The sequence below is a fragment of the Meles meles genome, chromosome 9 (assembly GCF_922984935.1).
Source record: "Meles meles chromosome 9, mMelMel3.1 paternal haplotype, whole genome shotgun sequence".
Taxonomy (NCBI): Eukaryota; Metazoa; Chordata; class Mammalia; order Carnivora; family Mustelidae; genus Meles; species Meles meles.
The window spans coordinates 50,014,638-50,039,130 of record NC_060074.1 but is presented as its reverse complement, the minus strand read 5'-3'; positions in this window follow the sequence as shown (position 1 = coordinate 50,039,130).

The following is a 24,493-nucleotide window of genomic DNA, read 5'->3' as shown; positions in this document are numbered from 1 at the left end:
TACCTCCTGTCTTTTCTTCTAAGGACTCATTTATCTCTCCTAAAAATAATTTATTTTCCTCTACAGGTTCTCCATGCCTCCTCCCCATTCCCTACTAATATGGTATTTAATCCTGGTTTCTAAGCCACCTTGAGGAATTACTTATTTTTCCTGGTATGGGCATGGATCCCATGTTAATAAACTTCTGTTTGTTTTTCCCTCGTTAATTTGCCTTTTATTTCAGGGATCTCAGCTAAGAAATCAGAAGGGTAGATGGAAAATTAATTTTCCTCTACTATGCCCTCTACCCATAATTTAATTTATATTTTGAGTTTCAATTCTACTACATACCCGAAATTAAATATTATTTAATTTAGAGTAATCTCACTTTGCACTAAGGCAGAAACTTAAGTCAGGATAATCTTAGTCAGTTCTGGGTTTTACCATCCCCATTGGCACAGCAGGGTCTAAACCTGGTAGTGAGTGAGAAGTGTGGTGGTCAGGTGGGAACTGGTCCATGGTTGTCATCTCTGTAGTCAGACATCTAAAAGTCTAGAAAGACAGCCTTGATCTTCTTTCCTGTCAGTTTGTCCTGCAAATGACTGCCATGTTGCCCAACACCCATCTGCAAGGCTTCTGTTCAGTATTGTGAAACTTCTCAGAGTAGGGGGAACATCCAGACGTTTTCCTATCCCACTCTGGCTTTTTCAGCCCTGCCTATTTAGCTATTTCTGCTCTACTCCCATGCCACATTTGTTATGGAAAGCCCTGGAGCATTTCTCTAGGACACTTGCCACTTCACACTGTATTTGGTGACAAAAGCATAAGTACCTTCTGCTTTCAAGTTCCTTTACAAATCTGGGGGCTTTGGGATATACTCAGAAGAGAGGGACATACATAGGCCACCTTATTAAGGAAATATCACAATATCCAGCATCTCTTCCTGAAGCCTGTTCTGTCTCTGTCTGAACTGGTGGGTAGGCCCAGTAGGTAATCTTCTCTAATGATTGCTTATGCCATGAACATGCCCAAAGTCCTTTTGAACTCTGGTTGCAGACAAGGGTCAGGGTTAACAGGAATTTTGAAGAAACATTTTCATAAATTAATATAATGAAATGCTATCAAATAATTTATTTTTAATTTTAATTTTTAAAAAAGATTTAATTTTTAAAAAAGATTTTATTTATTTATTTGACAGACAGAGATCACAAATAGGCAGAGAAGTGGGCAGAGAGGAGGAAGCAGGCTCCCTGCTGAGCAGAAAGCCTGATGTGGGATTTGATCCCAGGACCATGGTATCATGACCTGAGCCAAAGGCAGAGGCTTTAACCCACTGAGCCACCCGGGGGCTCCTAATTTTAATTTTTTTAAAGATTTATTTAGGGCACCTGGGTGGCTCAGTTGGTTAAGTGACTGCCTTCGACTCAGGTCATGATCCTGGAGTCCTGGGATCGAGTCCTGCATTTGGTTCCCTGCTCAGTGGGAAGTCTGCTTCTCCCTCTGGCCCTCCCCACTCCCATGCTCATTATCTCTCTCTCTAATAAATAGGTAAAATCTTGAAAAAAATAGGTTTATTTATTTACTTGAGAGAGAGAGTGAGTGTGAGCTGAGAGAGGGGCAGAGGGAGGGGGCGGGGAGAGAGAGAGAGAGAGAGAGAGAGAGAATATCTCATGCAGACTCCCTGCTGAGCTCAAAGCTTGATCCCAGGACCCTGAGATCATGACCTTAGCCGAGATCATGACCTTAGCCAAAATCAAGAGTCAGAGGCTTAACCACCTGAGCTATCCAGGTGCCCCCTTTCCCCCAACCCCATCCCGGTTGAATAATTTAAATTCAAAATTTACCTCTGTGTTCTTTAAGTGGGGATCAAGTACAAATGTGTTAAGATTCTTAAACCTCGGTTTTCTTATGTATAAAGCAGAGACAGTAATATCTAAAATGTATCTATGTATGTGAAAGTGCACAAAGAGAGTTGGGCCTTTTGTATAGAAAAAATAAATGGCAACCATTTTTAGTAAGAATAACAAAAGCAGAGAAAGGGACCATTTGCAATTTTTTCATCTGGTTATTAGATCCTTCCCCCAGGACTTCCCAAGTTATTGTATCAGGTCTCATAGGACCTCATGGGCATTTGGGTGCAGCTCCAGGAATCTGAAACTACTACCACCTAGAAAGATTCTTTCTCTGGTATTCATTCTTAGCTATGTAGAGCCTAAAGTCTTGTGGTATTTTAAGAAACAACTGCTTAGCTTTTCATTCCCAGTGTGACCCATCCTTTATGAACTGTCAGTGGAAAGGAAGCAGACGAAAGGAGGAATTCCAAGAGTATAATATCACCATGGCCTCATGAAACAGGGGGAAAGAAACCAAACAATTTATAGTGGACAAGCTTCCAGATGTTTATTGCCAAGACCTTCTGCTCAGAGTAAAAAGAAAATGCAAACAAATGCCATGTCTCTCTCCTGCAGTGTAAGAAGAAGCAAAATTACTTTACTCAGTTTAAAAAAATTTTTTTTTTCTTTTTCTACCCTCCATTATGGCTTTGGTATTCTGGATAGGAGAGGAAGACAAATTTCCTGGGAGGGCTTGACAGTGATTCCATGTTGAATTGGCCTCTAATTCCTCTTTGCTCTTAGACATTGGATTTCAACCCCTTTGGTAGAGATGTTCAGCTTTGTAATTAAACTCCTTCTAGAGGTAATATGGTGCTTGCTGGTGAGGTGGCAAGATTTGACTTGGAGTAAGAAACTGCAGTCTCAGATATACACAGGGTCTCCATCTAGATATGATCTATTAATTAATCTTATGCACCCATTAAGTTTTAATCCTTTACTGTGTAAAGTCTGTTCAGTGAAAAAATGTGACTCATATTCCAGAAATCAGTTAATCTTACAGTACTATTTAACACAAGGCTCTCAGGGTTTTTAAAAAAAATATCCTTGGTGGGCACTTCTATTCATTTTTGTTGTGGCTGTAAGCCTTATGATAGGTCCACCCAAATAATCCACATAAGCCCTCCATCTGAAGATCTTAAACACAGTCATATCTGTAAAATCATTTTTGCCACATAAGAAAGCATATTCACATTTATGTTATGAGGAAACGGATCTTTTTGGGGTCCATTATTCTATGTAACATAGTCTACCCTCTGTTTCATAATTTACTTCTGTTGAGATGTAAAATACATTCATCCACACTCCAACATCTCAAAAAGTGCCAACCGATTATAGCATTAACTGAAAGTCCCAAATCTCATCAACTCAAAAGTCCCACATCTCATCAGGTATGGGTGAGGGTCTGGATAATTCTGAGACATGATTCATTTCTATCTGTGAACCTGTGGAACTCAAGAAACAAGTTATCAGCACCCCAACGACAGTGGTAGGACAACCCCAAGATAACAGACATAGATATTCTAATTCAAAAGGGGAGAAAATGGAAAGAGTGAGGAAGTCAAAAGTCCCAAGCAACTTCAAGGCCTAGCAGGGCAAACATTAGGTTTTAAGACCTGGGTACAAACCTCTGTGGTTTATAGCTTCACCCCCTGGGCTGGAGACTGTGGCCTTAGTCATCCTTCCTTCTTTATGAAGGAGAACGAGTATTATCAGTCTGTTTCTTCCTTGTAGAATTTTGGGGAGCTGACAACTTTATTTCATCATCTTCTCTCCATCCCATTTAGTCCAACTTGGCAGTGTTTCTGCCTGAGCTCTCATTAGCAGTATCTTTAACATCCATTATTTCTACCAACAGTCTCTTTGTGACGACTTGGGTTTTCTGTACATGGCTGCCCTCCTCCTTTTGAGACTTCATTAGCAGAATTATTAACATCCATATTTCCATAAATAGTCTGTAGGCAACCTAGGCTTTTCTACCATGCTCCTCAAAAGTCTTCTAGCTTCTGTCCATTGCCCTGTTCCAAAGCTACTTGCACATTGTAGTTTGTTTGTTTGTTTGTTTTTACAGCTGCACCTTACTTCTAGGTACCAAAGTTTTCATCCCTTTCCTATTGTAACACATTGCCAAAAACCTAGTGACTTAAAGCAACACTAATTTATTATAGTTCTGGAGGTAAGTATGAAATCTATCTTAAGGGGCTAAAATGAAGAATCAGCAGGGCTGCATTTCTTCTCTGCTCTTGGAGATAATTTATTCCTTAATTTTTCCAGCTCCTAAAGGTGTCCCATATTCCTTAGCTTTTACCTCCCTTCCAGCAACCACATTGCTTTAACCTCAGCTTCCATTGTCACATCTCCTTCTGTGACTGACTCTCTTGTCTCCTTTCACTTATAAGGATCCTTATGATCACAGTGGTCTCAGCTGTATAATCCAGGATAATCTCACCACTTTAAATCCTTAACTTAATCACATCCGCAAAGTCTCTTTTGCCATGTAAGGTAACATATACACAAGTTCTGAGGACTAGAATGTGAACATCTCTGGGGGACTATTATTTTACTTATCAAAGCATCTTAACTGTCCCAGGTTGGGTTCTTTGGAATCAGGCGCTGGGAATCAGGCTGAGATGCAAAGATTTTAGGGATTAATACCTGAGGAAAGAAGCAAGAATGGGCAAAGAAAAAAGGTGAATTTTGATGCAGGTCTGATAAAACCTTGGCCAACTCAAGGCCAGTTGCCGTCAAAGTTATCCTGTGTTGAGCCAGGTTTTATACCCCAAACTTGTTCATTCACTGAATAGACATTGCCTACAGTGACGTAGCTTTCTGCAGCTGAGGCAGTCTCTGAAAGAGCCAACACTTGGAGGCTGTCTGCTGATCACAAGGGGAAGTTCTTCCTTGAAGGGTCATCTGGGTCATGCATCTTGGTGTTTATCATTCCTACTGGGTCATGGTGAATGGGAAAGGAATTAGATGGTGGGTCTGTAGTTCTTGCAGCCTTTGAGTATGGAGTTGAAAGCTTCTCCTGGATTAGCTCCCAAGTTCTGGGACAGTAGTGGTCAACTATCATAGTATTTAGGGCAGCCATTTACTTTAGGAAAGAGCGCAATTGGACTCCAGGGACCATGACTATCGTGGAAGTTTCCCTCTATACTTAGATCATTCCCCTTGGAGGTGGGTTGTTGGGGAAATTCTAGTTTATTGAAGACCCAGACATAGCTTTTGTCTCCATGCCAGTGACTATTGTCATCACCTAATTTCATATTGCTATTATTTATTGAACACTTGCTCTGTACCAAGCACTCTGATAAGTATTTTGCATGTGACATCTCACTTAATCATTTCAATTTGGCTGGGAGCAATTAAGGAAGTAGATGTGGATTAAGTAAAGGGGAAAGAAAGGTTTCAGTTCTAGGCCCAATGATCCTTCCTGGAATGTTCTGTCATAGCTCAGCAACAATAGACCTCTGGTCACCATCTTCTTTTGCCCAAGTCTTGACATGAAACTACAATATATTACAACATGGAGGTGGGGGTCGGTGAGATCAGTTGTTTGAGTTCTGGAACACTGAACTTTGCCCTTCAGCTGACTCTGTTCTAAGAAATTCCACTGTTTTCTAGAAGGTGATAAATGGTCTCTCTCTCTCTCTCTTTTTTTTAAGATTTTATTTATTTATTTGACAGAGAGATCACAAGTAGGCAAAGAGGCAGGCAGAGAGAAAGAGAGAGAGACAGAGAGAAGCAGGCTCCCCGCCAAGCAGAGGCCCAATGTGGGGCTCAATGCTAAGACCCTGAGATCATGACCTAGGCTGAAGGCAGAGGCTTAACCCACTGAGCCACCCAGGGGCCCGGTCTCATTCTTTTTAAAAATAGATTAGGGCTTCATTTTTGGTGGAGTTGAGGCCAAATTGGAGGAGAGATTTGTCATGCTATTTGTATCATTAAATTCTCATTTTGTATGATTTGTATCATTGTATTCATTTGTATCATTAAATTTTACCCACTGAAAGTAAAAGGTAGGACCATTAGTCTAGAAGCTATAGCCAAAGCAATCCTCATAATTTTCTCTGACACTATGAATTTTTTGGTGTGTTTTTTCCTATGCTCAGTATTTATGGTGATTAGAAAAACAAGTCATATTACATGTCACATCATATATAACGATATTTACAAACATGCTCACATTTTATGTGTGATATGGTGTCTTTTTGAAGTTCTGGGCTCAGCTATGAAAATCTGTTCCACTCTTGTAGATTTGTATAACTAAAATTTAGACTCTTTTTAGACCATGGGAGAGATCTGTGAAAGACAAATTAAATCCTCTCATTTGTAATTTTGTACTTAAATTTTAAGGTCACATGTTTGAAGTCTTTTGCATGATTATAGACTGCATGCATAATTACTCTTCAGTGCTAGACACTTTTGATTCTCTGAAATAATCTGTAACTTCCTAAAGCACACTCTTGTGGACAAGATTTTGAATTCTAAATGTGTATGGATTTTTTGTTGGTTTTTATGAAAATTTTGAATTTTCTGGCAACAAGTAACTTGAGAAACTAGCTTTCTTACAGAAATAGAATTCTCTTGATAAATCATGATGCAGTCCTTGAGAGAGAAGGTGGGCACAAGTAGTTATACATGTGTTTAATGGGACAGGACCTTGACAATTTTCAGTTAGTGGGTCTCTTCTACATTACATAGGAAAAGCATTGCAATTAGCCTTCCCAGGTTCAGGCTTTCACTGTGTTTACCCTGCATTAGTTTTATATTGCTGGTATAAGAAATTACCAGCAATTTAGTGGCTTAAAACAACACAGATGTATTATAGCTCTGGAGGTAAGAAGAAGCCCAAAATGTGTTTGACTGGGCTAAAACCAAGGTCTTGGCAGAGCTAGTTGGTTCTTTCTGGAGATCTAGGGGAGAATCCACTCCTTGCCATTTCCGGGGCATTTCTAGGGCATTTCTAGGGATTGCCTGCATCACTTGCCCAATGGGGTCATAGCACTCTGACAGTTATTACTTGGTTAATGCAGATAAACAGTTATCTGGCTCAGACCCCCTTACCTCTCTCTTAAAAGGACCCCTCTGATTACATTAGGTGCGGCTGGATAATGCAGGGTAATTTTCTACTTCAGTTCCCTTAACATAATCACATACGCAAAGTTCCCTTTGCAGTGTGTGATACCATATTCGCAGGTTCCAGGGATTGGGACATGGACTTCTTAGGTGGGCAATTATTAACCTACCATGTGCTCATTCATATTGAGCCTTCCAATTAAAGTGGCTCCATCTAGCCATCTTCGGTGGCTTCCTACATCTTCCCACATCAAACCCATATTTACTTTAATGTTGCTTAGAGACTTTTATATTTGGAATCATCCCTTCTTTCCAATTTTAGCTTCTTCCTTGCATTTAAACTCTTTTGTGAGCAGGGTATACTTTGCTGTATTTAGTCAAACCAGCATGCCCTTGTTTGTGCTCTCTTACTGAGAATGTTGGCTCTTCAAACCATCTAAATCCTAATTATTCAAGGTTGATGCTCACATTTTCCTTCTTATACGAGACTAACTTCAATGACCCTGCCTTTTTGTTTTTGCTTTTTTTGTTCATGACCTTCTAAGGCATTTGTGGAATTTGTACACAGTCTTTTTCTGTTACTTCACTTATGTTTTCTGTGCATCATTTTGATTATAAACTATTTGAGAGTAGAAAAAAATATTTTTCGCATATTTAGTAAATAATAGTGTGGTGCTAAGCATGTGGTAATGTCAAATTTTCTCTCACTGCCTCATTTGGAGTTTTCTTTTGTTAGTCCATGTCTTTTAAAAGGTCCACTTAGAATGTAATAAAATAGATATCAACTGAACAAACAATGGAGGAGTCTGTACAGATCCATTCCATAATCCACTGTAAAACCATCTTTCCTCATTTGTGTTTTAGGACCCGTGACTTAATCTTTTTTAATCTTAATCTTTTCTAAAATTATTAACACAATGTATTATTTGTTTCAGGAGTACAGGTCTGTGATTCATCAGTCTTTCACAATTCACAGCACTCACCACAGCACATACCCTCCCCATCCATCTCCCAGCCACCCCATCCTTCCCACCCCCATGTATTCCATCAGCCCTCAGCTGATTTATAATCTTTTTTTTTTAAGATTTATTTATTTATTTATTTGACAGAGAGAGATTACAAGTAGGCAGAGAGGCAGACAGAGAGAGAGAGAGGAGGAAGCAGGCTCCCCGCCAAGCAGAGAGCCCGATGCGGGGCTTGATCCCAGAACCCTGGGATCACGACCTGAGCTGAAGGCAGAGGCTTTAAACCCACTGAGCCACCCAGGTGCCCCTGATTTATAATATTTATAACCAGAGTTTCTCAACATTGTGATAAAAGCTAGCTGGCATACAGTGCATATTTTGTCCTAGAGTGGCTTCGTTTCGTGCAATATTGTGGCATCCCTCTGGTTTATGGAAGGCGCTATTGTCTATTCTGAGCAGTTGGTTGGCATCCTACGATTAGAAATTGTTGCATTGACCTCAGAGTGAGCCTTTCATGCAAAGTGGTTTTTGAAGGGCATGAACACAGATAGTGGGCCTTTCTCGACTTAAAACATTAGACCATGTGGCCTTTTTGTATTTGCTTGCTAGTAATTGTTGATGCATTTGGTGGAATTTTGCCTAAGACTTTTTTCATTATAACACTCCACCAAGAAGGAAATTGTGGATAAAGGGAAAATGGTCCCCTTTACTTTTAATTGTGGAGTTTATCAAAGAGACTTTTATTATTTACCTAAAGAAACTGATGATTGTTGAATGGCCAATTTGGCTCAGGTCAGTCTGCAATAATGAACTTAGGAGAAAGATGTTATTATCAATTATTATCATTGTCTTCATATAGATGCGTATACTAAGGAATATAAAATCAAGTGACTGGGGCGGCTGGGTGGCTTAGTGGGTTAAAGCTTCTGCTTCCAGGGCGCCTGGGTGGCTCAGTGGGTTAAAGCCTTTGCCTTCGGCTTGGGTCATGATCCCAGAGTCCTGGGATCGAGCCCTGCACTGGGCTCTCTGCTCATCCGGGAGCCTGCTTCATCGTGTCTCTCTCTCTGCCTGCCTCTCTGCCTACTTGTGATCTCTGTCTGTCAAGTAAATAAATAAAAAATCTTAAAAAAAAAAAAAAAAGCCTCTGCTTTCAGCTCAGGTCATGATCCCAATCCTGGAATCAAGTCCCCCATCGGGCTCTTTGCTCTGCAGGGAGCCTGCTCCCCCCCACCCCACCTGCCTCTCTGCCTACTTGTGATCTCTGTCTGTCAAATAAATAAATAAAATCTTTAAAAAAAATCAAGTGGCTTAACATTGATGAAGCTAGGATTTAAATCTAGTATGACTTGAAGGTATTTGCTTTTATCTTTATGCAAAACAATTGGTATGTGTTTATATTCACTTGGGGTAATTGGCAGACATGAAATAGGAAGACTAGACTACCATATATAGTAGTGAAAGGAATTGTTTTTTTTTTTTAAAGATTTATTTATTTGAGAGAGAGAGCAAGTGGGCGAGCAAGCAAGCGTGATCAGGGGAGGGGCAGGAGAGGAAGAGAATCTCAAGCAGACTCCTTGCTGATCTAAGAGCCCCACACAAGGCTCCATCTCAGGACCCTGAGATCATGACCTGAGCTTAAATAAAGAGTCAGAAGCTTAACTGACAGAGCCATCCTGGCCCCCCCAAGAAAATGTTTAAAGACTTGAAAGCACTGAAATAAAAATGGCTATGTTTCTCAACTAGTACTGTTTAAAAACAAGGTACATCTTTTGTATATTAAGTAGGCCTATTTTATTTCTTGCTTCTGTTGCTATGGAAGAGAAGTAGGAAGGAACTTACTGATTTGCTTCAGGGTAAACTTACTAGTAGCCACCTTACCTGGAAGGAATTTATTGCCCAGATCCCAAGATGATCCCAAGATGATTTAAAGGGCTATTGGCCTGCATAGACAGTATAATTATTTACATAACAATTAATTCCTAAATATACAAACCATATATGTAGAGTATTGTATAGGGATGTGTGTGTGTATTTTATATGTGTGTGTGTGTGTGTGTGTGTGTGTATTCCATAAAGGTGCTTTGATTCATTTCAAGTAACTCATTTTCCTCTATCTTGCAGTCTCAACTTATGGAACTCTTCCACATATTTTTTAGCCCAGAAATACTCAAACCTTCAAAGAATATAAATATTGGCTAGAATGAAATGCCAGCATGTTGCTTTTACAGTATTGTGGATATTAAGTGATTATTAATTTTAACCAAATCCATTTACATCAGGGTATCCTTTTCAGTAAAGTTTATGAAACACTTAAGGTGGCAAATTAAGAATTGACTCTTAGGGGTAAGTACTGATGTCTGATTTATGCACTGTGAGCAAAATACAATACAGTGAACTGTACCACTATAGATTATGGAAAACTAAAATAATAAGAACTACATTTTACAAAAACTACAACAATGCGAAATGTCTGTTAAATTTTTCTTATTAGTTGGCGAACTCATCTCAGCCAGGGAACATCTTTAATCATCATCAAATGAATAAATACCTGCTGTTACTCATCTTGGAGCACCATTCATGGGATTTGCCCCCATGACAAGGAGCCCCATCACAAACCAGTGCCTGTATTATTTATACTGTTTGCCTTTTTGACTTTTAATTTACAGTTCATGTTTGAAACTACGGTTTATTTTCTCTGTTCAAAGAATTCTAATATGTATGAGATATTTTTTCAGGCCATTAGGCAACTTAGTGTCTTATGCTTCAGTTTCAGCTGTTTTTAAGAATTATAGTCTGTATTTCTGCTGGGCTCTCCAGGTTCTCCCCAAACACATTTAATGAACACTATCATATATCTTATTTTTTTACGTCCAGATGATTCCAAACAGAAGTCCAAATTTGATAACAGTCTGATTTGGTATTTTTGGCTTGACATAGTAATAGGCAACAGAAGGAAATTTAATTATTTATACAAGTGGAATATGAGAAATAGAGACTTAACATAAAAAGACAAAGCAATAGTAATAGTAACAGTAATAATTAATCCCCAAGTTTGCTGGTCTTTTCACTTTCTTAATGGTTCCTTTTAATTGACAGAAACTGTGAAGTTAAATGAAGTCTAGTTTATTCATCTTTTCCTTTATATTTAGTGCTTTTTGTGTTCCTTTGAAAAAAATCTTTCCCTGAACTAAGATCAGGAACACATTTTCCTATGTAATCTTTTTTTGTTTTTTAGATTTATTTATTTATTTTAGGCAGACAAAGTGGGATGGGGGGAGAGGGAGAGAGAGAATCTCAAACAGACTCCCCACTGAGCAGAGTCCCAAACGGGGGCTTGATCTCAACCCCAAGATCATGACCGGAGCCGAAATCAAGAGTCAGAGTCTTAACCTACTGAACGACCCAGGCACCTCTTCTTATGTAATCTTATGGGGGGTTTAGTGTGTTGCCTTTCACATTTAGATCTGTGATTCATTTGGAATGGATGTTTATATATATATGTGATGTGAGGTAGAGATCAACATTTCCCCCCCAGTTGATTTAAAATCATTTATTCATAAGATTACTCTCTCTACTGTATTATGGTTGATACCTTATTATAACTGGGTTACTGTTAAGTGTCTGGGTCTATTTCTAGACTGAATTTTCCCACTGATCTATTTGTCTATTCTTGTACCAATAATACATTTTAATTCCTGTAGCTTTGTAATACATTGATATCTGGTAATGAAGTCCTTCTACTTTGTTCCTTTTCTTGAAGATCTTGGCTATTTTATGATCAGGTTGTTAATTTCTCCCTATCTTGTCCCTAATTGCTACCATTTTGATTGGTGTTACCTTAAATCTGTGGATCAATTTAGAGAGAACTGATGTCTTTATAATATCACATCTTCTAAACCATGCATATGATATTTCCTGCATGGAGGACTTGCCCTTCTTTTGTTAGATTTATTTTTAGGCATTGGATATTTTTGATGCTAATACAAATTATATTTTTCTAAAGTTTGTTGCTCATATAGAAATACAATTGATTTTATTTTATTTTATTTTTTATTTATTTTTTTAAAAAGATTTATTATTTATTTATTTGACAGAGAGAGAGATCACAAGTAGGCAAGGAGGCAGGCAGAGAGAGTGAGAGGGAAGCAGGCTCCCCGCCGAGCAGAGAGCCCTATGTGGGACTCGATCCCAGGACCCTGAGATCATGACCTGAGCCAAAGGCAGGGGCCTAAACCACTGAGCCACCCAGGCGCCTCATAAATACAATTGATTTTAAAATACTGATCTGTATCTTGTGACTTTGCTAAATTCTTTTGTTATTCGTATTTAACTTTAGATACCCATGTATTTTGATATTCTATGTAGTAGATGTATTTATAATTATTCTGTTCATGACATTGTTACATATTTTTAACTCTAAGAAAACATGCCTTTTATCAGTTCTGGAAATTTTTCTGCCTTTGTTTTAGTTGAATGTAGCTCTTTCATTTTTCTAATTTTTAAATTTTTTCCTTTCATTAGAGATATTATTGTAAAACTGCACAGCATCAAAGACAAAAAAAAAAAACTTTCTTTTTTTCTTTTCAGCAACCTGAAAGAAAAAGAATACTCACAAAGGAACAATAGGTAGATTGACAACAGATTTCACATTACCGGAAAAAGAAGCGAAAAGACAGTGAACCAATATATTTAGAGTGTTAAGGGCAGCTAACAACCTAAAATTCTATGTCAGGCTAAACTTTCATTCAAGAGAGTGTTAAGAAAGACATTTTCAGAGAAAGACTCAGGTAATTTAATTCTCCAGTAACATTATTAAGAAATACTAAATGATACACGTATGTCACTAAGAAGAGAGAATGCAAAATAAAACAATATTAGGGGGATAGGGAGAAGATGTAACTACATGATAGACTTAAACAAGTGTTTAGAGATTATCATGAACAGTTTTCTACCAATACATTTTACAACTTAAGCTAAAGGAACGATTTTCTAAAAAAAAGTTTTCAAATTGGATTAAGGGAGAAATAGAATACTGAAATAGACCACGATTCATTAACAACATTGAGTAAAATAAAATCATTCCATATTATGGAGGGCACGTATTGTATGGAGCACTGGGTCTGCATAAACAATGCATAAACAGTGCATAAACAATGAACTTAAAAAAAAAAAGAAAAGAAAAAGAAAGTACAGAATAAAGGCCCGCATTGTTTAAATGTGAATTCTAACAACCCCCCAGAAAGAGATTACCTGTGTACAAATTATTATAATAAATAAAAAGGAATTTTCTATTCTTAAACTTATTTTATGATACTTATATAACTTTGATTATAAAATAAAATATAGGGGCACCTGGGTGGCTTAGTGGTAAGTGTCTGCCTTTGGCTTAGGTCATTATCCCAATGTCCTGGAATTGAGACCCGCATTGAGCTCCCTGCTCAGCGGGGAATTTGCTTCTCCCTCTCCCCACCCTACCCCCTGCTCATGCTTTCTCTTTGTAACTTTCTCTCTCTCGAATAAATAAAATCTTAACAAAAAATGTATAAGGACAATACAAAGAAAGAAAATTATGAACATAGATATAAAAATACTAAAAATACCAGCAAACAAAACTTGCGAGGGCTTATCATGCTGACATGTATCCCGTCTAACTTGGTTTTACTCCAGGAAGAAAAGATATTAACATTAAATAAAATGTAATTTTAAACCAGAAACTCTCCCTAAACTGAAAAAAATATCTGTCAAACTCACAGCAAATATCATGCTTAGTGGTGATACATCTGAAAAGAAAACAGACCGCACTCCACTTGCCAAACATGTTGCCTGTCTGGGGTCTATTTAGGATGACTGAAGAATGTTCTCTTTTGTATCTCAACTATATATTTGAAAACTTTTACACTAAATGATAAACTGCAGTTCATGTCAGAAGAGCTGTGTTCTACAGATAGTTTATTCCTCGGTGTCAAACAGTTCAATCACTTCCAGGATCAGTTTGTTTGGTTTTGACGTTTAGACAAAGATGGACTGCTTATATTTTAGAGTATTCCAACTTAAATTCATCCTTTAATCTGGTTATATACACATTTCATACAAGATCTTATCCATACAAGACATTGGGAAAATTCCCAGCAACAAGATAATGATTGCTGTATGTCCATTATACTGAGTCTTTTGCTGTTGCATGCCTCAAGAAAGAGATATAACAGCTTTAAAGATTGAAAAGGAAGGACAAATAGCTGGCATTCATAGGTTAGAAGATTGTCTGTGTAGACAATCCAAAAGAATTAGAACCAATAAGAAAATTCAAAAACTTTTACTAGATACAATAAAATTATGAAACAGCTAATGGTACTTTATTCAGAGACAAAAAGTAATAAGAAAATGTAATTAGAATAAAGAGCCCATATACAATGGCAACAAAAATGAAGGAATCTGGGAGTAAATTTAACAAATGGTACTCAAGATCTTATTTCTAAAATGATAAAACTTTATCGAAAAATATGAAAGAAGATCTAAATAAAGGAGGAGCACTCTGTGAATGGATGAGATTCCACAATATCATATGACAACTTCCCCTAAATTATAAACAATGGAATTTGAATGAAAATATCCAAAGTGTTTTTGTTTTTAGATTTATTCATTTGAGAGAGGGAGGGAGAGGGAGAGAGCATGAAGGGAGGGGCAGAGGGAGAGTCTCTTTCATGCAGACTCCCTGCTGAGGCCCAAGCCTGATACGAGGCTTGATCTCATGACCCTGAGATCACAACCTGAGCTGAAGCCAAGAATTGGACACTCAACTGACTGAGCCACCCAGAAGCCCCCGTTTTGGTTTGTTTTTTTAAATCTATCTATCTATCTATCTATCTATCTATCTATCCACCTACCTATCTATGAGACTTGGGATATTGAGACAAGAAAAATTAAAGAATATGGTTGATAGTCTTGATACTACATATCAAGAGTTAATTACTTTTAGTATATTATTAAGTATAGTAATTAAAACAAGTTGTTGATGCAGATAGACCTTTGGAACTAGATTAAAAGCCCAGAAATATATTCATATAAATACGGAAACTTGGTACATCTATTCATTTAATACTTACCAAGCACTCTTCTTTTTGCTAGTGGAGGCTTCTTCAAGTTGTCTTCCAGGTTCTTTTGACATGATCCTAGTGGTAATTGATAGCTTCCTTACTACTGACAACATTTTCTGGACTCACGTGGTACATTGCCAGATCCTAACTTGGAATCATCCATTTCTCCAAGAAGTCCTGATTTCTTTTATGGGAAGTAGAATTGCAAGACCACATCCAAGTGTTAGAGATACTCATTGCTATTGGGTTGGTACATGCTCCCAGGCCTTTTCAGTGAACAGCTAAAAATTTAAATGTTTATTTTATATACACATATATGTATATACACACATATGATAAATATATATGCATGTATTTAATATATTACTGTATTTTATGTTATATAATATTATATATATTTAAAGATTAAAAACCTCTGTGAGTTCATACTGATACTTTATAAAAAAGGATGTATTTATTTATTTTAGAGAGAGCACATGAGTGCATTGGGGCGGTAGGGAGAGGCAGAGGAAAGGGGAGAGAGAGTCCCAAATGGACTCTGCTCTGAGTGCAGAGCCTGATTTAGGGTTCAGTCTCATGACCCTAAGATCATGACCTGAACTGAAACCAAGCGTTGGTCACTTAACCAAATGCACTATTCAGGCACTCCTATACTGATACTTTCTTTTGAAACATTTTTTTAAAAGATTATTTGAGAAAGAGAGTGAGAGTACATGAACTGAGAGGCTCAGCAGAGGGAAAAGAGAGAGTCCTAAGCAGCCTCCATGCTGAGTGTAGAGCCTGACTTGATGGCTTGATCTCACAACCCTGAGATCATGAACTGAGCCGAAAACCAAAAGTTGGGATACTTAAACGACTGCATCACCCAGGTGCCCCCCTATACTGATACTTTCTTTTTTAAAAAAGATTTTATTTATTTATTTGACAGAGAGAGTGACACAGCGAGAGAGGGAACACAAGCAGGGGAGTGGGAGAGGGAGAAGCAGGCTTCCCATTGCTAAGCAGGGAGCCTGATGCGGGGCTTGATCCCAGGACTCTGGGATCATGACCTGAGCTGAAGGCAGTTGCTTAACCAACTGAGCCACCCAGGCACCCTATACTGATGTTTTCAGTTGAAAGTCAGGGATACAAGACTTTTGTTATGTTTTCATATATTAAATCTATATCTCCTTTGACATTGGGAATCATGGTTGTCAAGGACACAAGGGATGAGGAAATTACAATATCCTTATCATTATACATACAATATCCTATCATTACTTGTTTGCTTTATCCTCTATTACATACAAAATCATTGCAAAATAATAATTATAATACAACTACAGTCGGCATGATCGCAGAAAACATTTTGTTTTCTTGTAAATATTGTCTATTCTTTTTGGGTTTTGTTATGCAATTGTATTATCTGCTTTCATGTGGGGATTTGGGGGGATTCTTATCTATGTTTCTGCTTATATAGTGGTATATACTAGCTCAGAATTCCCTTTTGAAAGTTCTGAAGTTTCCTTGGCTAATTAAACATATGTAAAGAGTAATCCTGTTGGCTGATTACTGTTTAGTGGAGGATGTACTTTATGGTTTATTTAAAAAGGTCTTTATAGTACCATGAGTCCACGTGGTGGGCCTCTCCAGACTAATCCTACTGGGGATTCCAGAATAAGGTCAAGCAAACTATAATAGCAATTGGCGGGTATCTTTGGAGTTGTGATCAGTAGAGGGACCAGCATGTGGCCTGGAAAGATTTAATTTAGTCCGTAATTTTCATTGAACCTTCAAAACTTCCCAAATAAAGGTTCAATTAAAATCAAAGCAGTGTGATTGCTATCTAAATGCAGCCTTAAGAAAAATACCCTATTGCTTCCTCTCAACCAGATTGCTACTTGTACGTGAAAATTCTGGAGTGGCACTTGGGGTAGTGGATGTGTATTGTGTTTTGGTTGCCTGTCACTCATTTCCCCTACTTTAGCATACACACTAACTTCTTTTATTGTTGTTGTTTAATTCATTTTTTAAAAAAGATTTTATTTATTTATTTGACAGACAGAGATCACAAGTAGGCAGAGCAGCAGGCAGAGAGAGAGGAGGAAGCAGGCTCCCAGCTGAGCAGAGAGCCCAATGCAGGACTCGATCCCAGGACCCCGGGATCATGACCTGAGCCGAAGGCAGAGGCTTTAACCTACTGAGCCACCCAGGTGTCCCTGTTTAATTCATTTTTTAAAAAAAATTATGTCAAGTTTTTAGACCAGTTTTAGATTCACAGCAGAACTGAGGAGAAGTTCAGTAGACATTTCTTATTTACTGCATACACTTGCAGAGCCTCCCTCAACAACATCCCCTCCAGAGTGGTGTAGTTATTAGAATTGATGAACCTACATTGACACATTCTAGTCACCTAAAGTATGTAGTTTATGTTACAGTTCACTCTTGGTGTTCTTTCTTTGGGTTTGGACATGTATCCATTATTATGGCATCATACAGATAGAGTATTTTCATTGCCCTGAAGATCTGTGCTCCATCTGATCATTCCTCCCTACCTCCAACCCCGGGCAACCACTAGCCTTTTTATTGTTTCCATAGTTTGCCTTTTCCAGAATGTCATAGAGTTGGAATATTACAGTATGTAGCTAATTTCCTTTTGAATAGTTCTCTCTCCCTCTAGAAATTTTCTACCTTTAGGGGATTATCTCCCCCCTAGGAGTAGGCATGTGACTCCAGCTAAATAAAGCAGACTCTTAGGAATTTCCATTACTGGAGTGATGCAGAAAGGTTCAAGATGAGGGGTGTCTGGGTGGCGCACAGTAGGTTAAGTGCCTGCCTACAGCTTAGGTCATGATTCTGGGGTCCTGGGATTGAACCCCACATTGGGCTCCCTGCTCTGGGGCTCCTGCTCTCCCCACCCACCACTGCCCCTGCTTGTGCACATGCGTGTGCTCTCTCTCAAATAAATGTATAAAATCTTAAAAAAAAAAAAAAAGGAAGAAAGGTTCAAGGTGGTGGGAGATTATTCATTCCAGTGATCATATTGTGATGAGAATGTTTATTAATACCCCTTGCCTTGGAGCTGCCCTGATTCTTGACCTTTTTCCAGCTTGTTTCTCCAGTCTTACTGCTGGAGAACACTTTTGTGTGTTCTCTTAAATACACTTAATACATTTATCCTCTGTTTAGAGTTGGTTTCTCTTACTTACAACAAGCAATTGTATCTAATTCAGTGGTGATCCCCAGAGTACATTAGAAATGTTCAATCTATTTAAATTGCATTCCTTCTTCTAACAGTTCTCCCATCCTCCTTTCCCTGTTCTGTTAAAAAATTTTTTTGGAAATATTAGTTTCATAAAAAGATAAAGGTATACTTGACCAAAGGACTCAAAAATAAAGTGCTCATTTTTATAAAAAAATATAAAAAATTAAAATTTTCACTTATTCCAACAAAATGATGTAGCACCTGAGACTGAATGTTATAACCAGGAGGAAGGCCTCTGGTTGAGGAGGACAGCTAGGAGAGGATGGCTAGTAAGTGGTTTGATGCATCATTATAGAAACTTAGCTCAGAATGAGGTTGTTATCAGAATGTTACAGTTGCTAGTGGAGGATAAATTCAACAACTCCTCTTGGACAAGGAAGGGGAATTAATATTTATTAAGCAAGTCTTTTGTTTCACCTAAGTTTTGCATATGTTATTTTACATATGCCTTTCATATGTTTTTTTCACATTATCCTCGTTAAAATAAGTCCATGTCTTATCCATGTCTTAGCACCTTCATTTTATAAACAGAAAAACTGTGAATAAGAAAAGTTAACTTATGCTCACACAACAAGAAAGTGCCAGACCCAAAGTCTAAATCTAAACTCAGGTTAACCTAAGTCTCTACTCTTCCTACCACATCATCTCCAACACAGGAAATTGAATCTGAAACTATAGAAAACAAGCCATAGAGAACAAAGATGGTGGATTGAATATGTGCAACAGCTACCACTCTTTTGTCAAAACCCAAACCTTTCTAAAACAATTTTTTTAAAGGCATAAGCATGAGGACAAGAGAGCAGGAGAGGAACAACAAAATTTGGGAAATTGATAAGCAGATGGAAAAGTGGTAATTGACTAAGCAGACAGACTTCAGATACCCGAATCCTAGGATGGCAGTGGAAAAAGGTGAGTAACAAATTGATTCAAACTGTTGAATCAACAAGGCTCAAGAATTAGAGGGAGCCTGGGTGGCTCAGTCAGTTAAGTGTCTGCCTTCAGCTCAGGTCATGATCCTGGATCATTCAGTGGAGTGCCTGCTTCTTCCTCTCGCACTGCCCCTCCCCCTTCACTTGTGCTTTGCCTCTCTCTTTCTCTCTCTCAATAAATAAATGGAATCTTACAAAAAAAAAAAAAGACTCAGAGCTGATACCTGTGTAAGTGAAAGGAGAGTGGTCTAATTTTGAAGCAGTGGGCTCCCCAGATCTATATGCACCTCCACAGAACTGTCTGATGGCTTGCTCCTTTCACATTCTGGAGGACTGAAGATACATGCTCTCTGGAGAAGGTGATGCAGAAAGTCACTGGAGGATCCCATTCACATTTGAGGACAGGAGCCATAGTGAAAGCATGGGAAAGAGTTAAAAGTTTGCATACTCAGTAATGAAGTCACTGTCTGTCCCTGCACATGTGACAGAAAACTGGCAGCCAGGCCCTCTGTAGGTGAGGAATTCAGGTGATTATTCTCCGGGGATCTGAGCAGCCCATTGCTCTTCAGGAGGAAAGATCTAATGATCGCATCAGGGATTCTTTACTGAAATACCTTGCCTCATCAGAACTGAAGCCCATGCAAACTGGCCCTACTTTTGTGCTCAGAGCTTCTAATCATTTAAAACATTTCTAAAATTTTTAATTGTGGCAAAAAAAACATTCAAAATTTTCCATCTTAACTATTTTTGAGTGTGTTGGTCAGCAGCATTAAGTATATTCCTATAAATGTTGTACAGTAGATCTCTAGAACTTTTTCACCTGGCAAAAAAACTGAGTATATCCTTTGAACCACAACGCCTCACATCCACTTACCCCCATCCCTGGCAACCTTCACTGTTCTATCTCCATGGGTCTAAATACTTTAGACATTTCTTAAAAGTGGAATCATGGGGTGCCTCAGTGGCTCATTTGGTTAAGTGGCGGCCTTCTGCTTGGGTCATGATCTCAGGGTCATGGGATTGAGCCCTGTATTGGGCTCCCTGCTCACTGGGGAGTCTTCTTCTCCCTTTGTCTCTACCCCCCACTTGTGCACTCTCTCTCCCTCTCTCAAATAAATAAAATCTTTTTAAAAAAAAGTGGAATCACGTGCACCTGGGTGGCTCAGTGGGTGAAGCCTCTGCCTTCGGCTCAGGTCATGATCTCAGGGTCCTGGGATCGAGTCCCGCATGGGGCTCTCTGCTCAGTGGGGAGCCTGCTCCCTGCTCTGTCTCTGCCTGCTGCTCTGCCTACTTGTGACCTCTCTCTCTCTGTCAAATAAAAAAATAAAATCTTAAAAAAAAAAAGTGGAGTCATATCTTTTTGTCATGTCTTTTTGTGACTGGCTTATTTCACTTAACATGATGTCCTCAGGGTTCATCCATGTTGTAGCATATGACAAGATTTCTTCCTTTTAAAATAGTTACTTTATTTTTTATTAGAGAGAGAAGGGCAGAGAGAGAGAGAGAATCCCAAGAAGTCTCCACACCCAGCATGGAGCCCAGTGCAGGGCTTTGATTTCACAACTCTGAGATAGGACCTGAGCCAAAATCAAGAGTAGGACACTTAGCTGACTGAGCCACCCAGCTGCCCTAAGATTTACTCCTTTTTAAAGTCTGAATAATATTCCAACTTCTAATCAGCTTTTAATATTCCACCCATAAATGTGTGTAGACAATGCACAATTATCAGGCATCAGAGGAAAGCCTCCTGCATGAAAGATTGACACAAATAAACATAAAACACTAGATTATTCAGAGACATGATTACATTTTAAACGCTATCAATTAAAATGTCAGAGAATAGAAGATATCCCACAGGAAGCAATAATGAAATAACCATTTTTTTTTTTAAAGAACAGAAAAAACAAGAAAAAAAAAAAACCCAAAATGTTCTCAGGAAAACCTCACTGGTAGAAATATCAAGCTGGAGAAATTTCTCAAAAAGTAGAGAAAAAGGAAAAAAAACACGGAAAATAAGAGAAATAAGATAAAATTAAGTCAATAGGTCAGAAAAATCTAATGTCCAAAATAATAGGAGTTCTAAGAGAGAGAACAGGGGAAATGGAGGAGCAGTAGTCAAAAAATAATATGCAAAATTACCCAGAATGGAAGAGCATGAATTTTTCAGTTGAAGGACTATATATTTCCTTAAAAAATGGCACACCATCGTGAAATCTCAGGACAGCAGGGACAGTAAAAGCACTTTGCAATTTATAAAGCATTAAAAAACCCAGAAATTAGAATGACATCAATATCACAATAGCAATGTTGGAAGCTAGAAGACAACAGAGAAACATCTTCAAAACTGTGATAGAAACTGATCTTCAGGGGCGCCTGGGTAGCTCAGTGGGTTAATGCCTCTGCCTTCCGCTCAGGTCATGATCTCAGGGTCCTGGGATCAACCCCCGCATCGGGTTCTCTGCTCAGTGGGAATCCTGCTTCCCCTCTCTCTCTGCCTGCCTCTCTGCCTACTTGTGATCTCTGTCTATCAAATAAATAAATAAAAAATCATTAAAAGAAAAAAGAAAAGGAAATGATCTCCAATTTAAAGTTCTATACCCAGCTAATTTATTAATCATGTATCTAATGTATATTAAACTTGTGAGTGTGAAGGCTCTACTTTTTTTATCATTTCGTATGCTGGGTGCAGTTAGAGAAATGAATATAAAAGAAGATAGGTCACTTCTATTTCATTTTTGTGTTTTTAAAATAAACTTTTAATTTTAGAATATTTCAGGTTTGCAGAAAAACTGTAAAGATGGTACAGAGTTCCCATAACCCCACACCCAGTGGTTATTAACATCCTACATTAGTATGGTACATTTGTCATAATTTGGGAACCAGTGTTGATATATTTTCTTACTTTTGTCACATTTCCTTCATTTTTACCTTATGTCCTTTTTCTATTCTAGTATCCTTCCCAGGATACTACATTACATTTAGACATCACATGTCCTTAGACTTCTCTTGGTTATGATAGTTTCATGGACTTTCCTTGTTTTTTGATGACCATGATAGTTTTGGGGAGTAGTGGTCAGGTTTTTTTTTTGGATTTCTCTCAGTTGGAATTTATGGGGTGTTTTCTTATTTTAGACTGGGGTTATAAGTTTTTGGAAAGAAGACTTCACAGGTAAAGTGCCATAGCATCAACATGACTTAATCACTGTTAATGTTGACTGTGATCACCTGGCTAATGTAGTGTTTCTCAGGTTTCTCCATTGTAAAGTTACACCTACTCCCCCTTTTTCTTACTGTACTCATTGCAAGGAAGTCACTGTAGCCTACACATAGGGGGTGTGAGTTAATCTCCACATCCCTGACATTAGAATATCTATATAAATTACTTGAAATTCTTCTGCATGCTAGATTTGTCTTTTCTCTTCTCATTTATTTATTCAATAATTTTTATATCAGTACTGGCCCCTGGATATTTATTTTATACTTTGGATTATAATCCAATACTTATATTTCTTTTGTTGTGTATTTCTTTTTGTAGCACTTTTTTCAGAGATGCTGTCACAAAGATGCAGAACATTCCAGTTGTCTTTCTCCTAATCTATAGCCTTTAGTCTAGATCCCAAAGCAGACAAAATTGATGTACTGAAAAAAATGCTCTCCTACTTGTACACAAGTCATAGACTTTTATTAAAATAAATGAAGTCAGCATTCTCTGTTAGCAGTGAAAACCCTTCCGTGGAAAGCACAGTGCCTGTGGAGCTTATGATCCATTCACTTACTGTAATGCCATTCCCCTGAATTAGGTCTGTTGAAATGAATTTATGTTGTAGTTAACCGAGCTGCTATAGAACTTGAGCCATTAAAATGCCTCTTACTCTACTGATTATCATTTGACTCATATCCCTGTCAAGCAATATATGTTAGGAAATGTGTTTTCTTTAATTTTGAGATGACTTTATAACAGAGAATTATATTTAGAGTACATAGAGCTTCTTTAGCAGGTTTATAAAAAAATCTTCAAAAGATTTAGATACTAACTCTGAATATTTCTTTTGAAAATACATTTATTTTCATTCTTGAATGAATTTCTCTATCTGTGGTCCTCATAGACTTAGACTGTACACCTTCAATCATACAAAGTACTATAATTGTTCAAAACAAAGACTCATGACAAGTCATTAACCTTGGGAAGGTTAAACAGAACAGTGTAGAGTAGCAGAAGAAAAACTTTAATGTGAATATTTCTTAAATTTCATGATTCAGTGTGAGGATTTATAGAGGTTGATGGTATAAGTCATTTATCAAATTTAAGAGATTTCCTTCTAGTCCTTGCTTAGTATGATAACTTAAAAATTGAGAATTAATGTTAATTTAGTCAGGCATTTTTAAAGAAACTCATTTTTCCCTCCTTTAATCTGTTAATGTAGTAATTTGCATTAGTAGATTTCCTGTCTAAATTTTCTATGTCAACCATTCTTGTATTCCTGGGGAAAATGTTAACTGATTCATATGAAATATAAATTATTTATTCCTTGAAGACTTGGCAGTGCTTTCTTATAAAACCATCTTGGGCCAGCATCCTTATCTGACAGATCTTTTAATAATTAAAAAAATTTCTTCTATGTTTATTGATCTTTGTGGTTTAATAAGTCTTCCTGAGTTAATTTTGTTAATTTATATTTTCCTACATGATCACTTATTTTGTCTAGGTTCAAATTTATTGGTATAATGTTGTACTATATTATCCTGAAATAAAAGATAATACTCTTTACATACATCTTATATTATTTTCTTGATCCAGTCTCAATGTTGTTATTTGTGTTTTCTTTTTATTTAACTTACCAAAGTTTGTCCATTTTATTGGTCTTCTCTAGTAACCAGTTTTTGTTTTTTTTTTAATTTATTTGACATAGAAAGAGATCACAAGTAGGTAGAGAGGCAGGCAGAGAGAGAGGGGGAAGCAGGTTCCCTGTTGAGCAGAGAGCCCAGTATGGGGCTTGATCCCAGGGTCCTGGGATCATGACCTGAGCTGAAGGCAGAGGCTTAACCCACTGAGCCACCCAGGCACCCTTCCAGTAACCCGTTTTGAGTTTATTTGATTTATTGATTTCTACTATTTTTTTTTTAAATAAGGTAACACACCAAATAACCATTTAATTAACTTAAGCGTTTGTGGAAAAAATTTTGACTGGAAATGTGCTGGTGATGGAAAAAACATCCAAACAAGCCCTGCTTCCCCGCTCCCTGATAAAAATAAAAGTTTCAGTTTGCTTAAATTGCTCAGTTCTCTTTTTTTAGTAGAGGAGAAACTTTA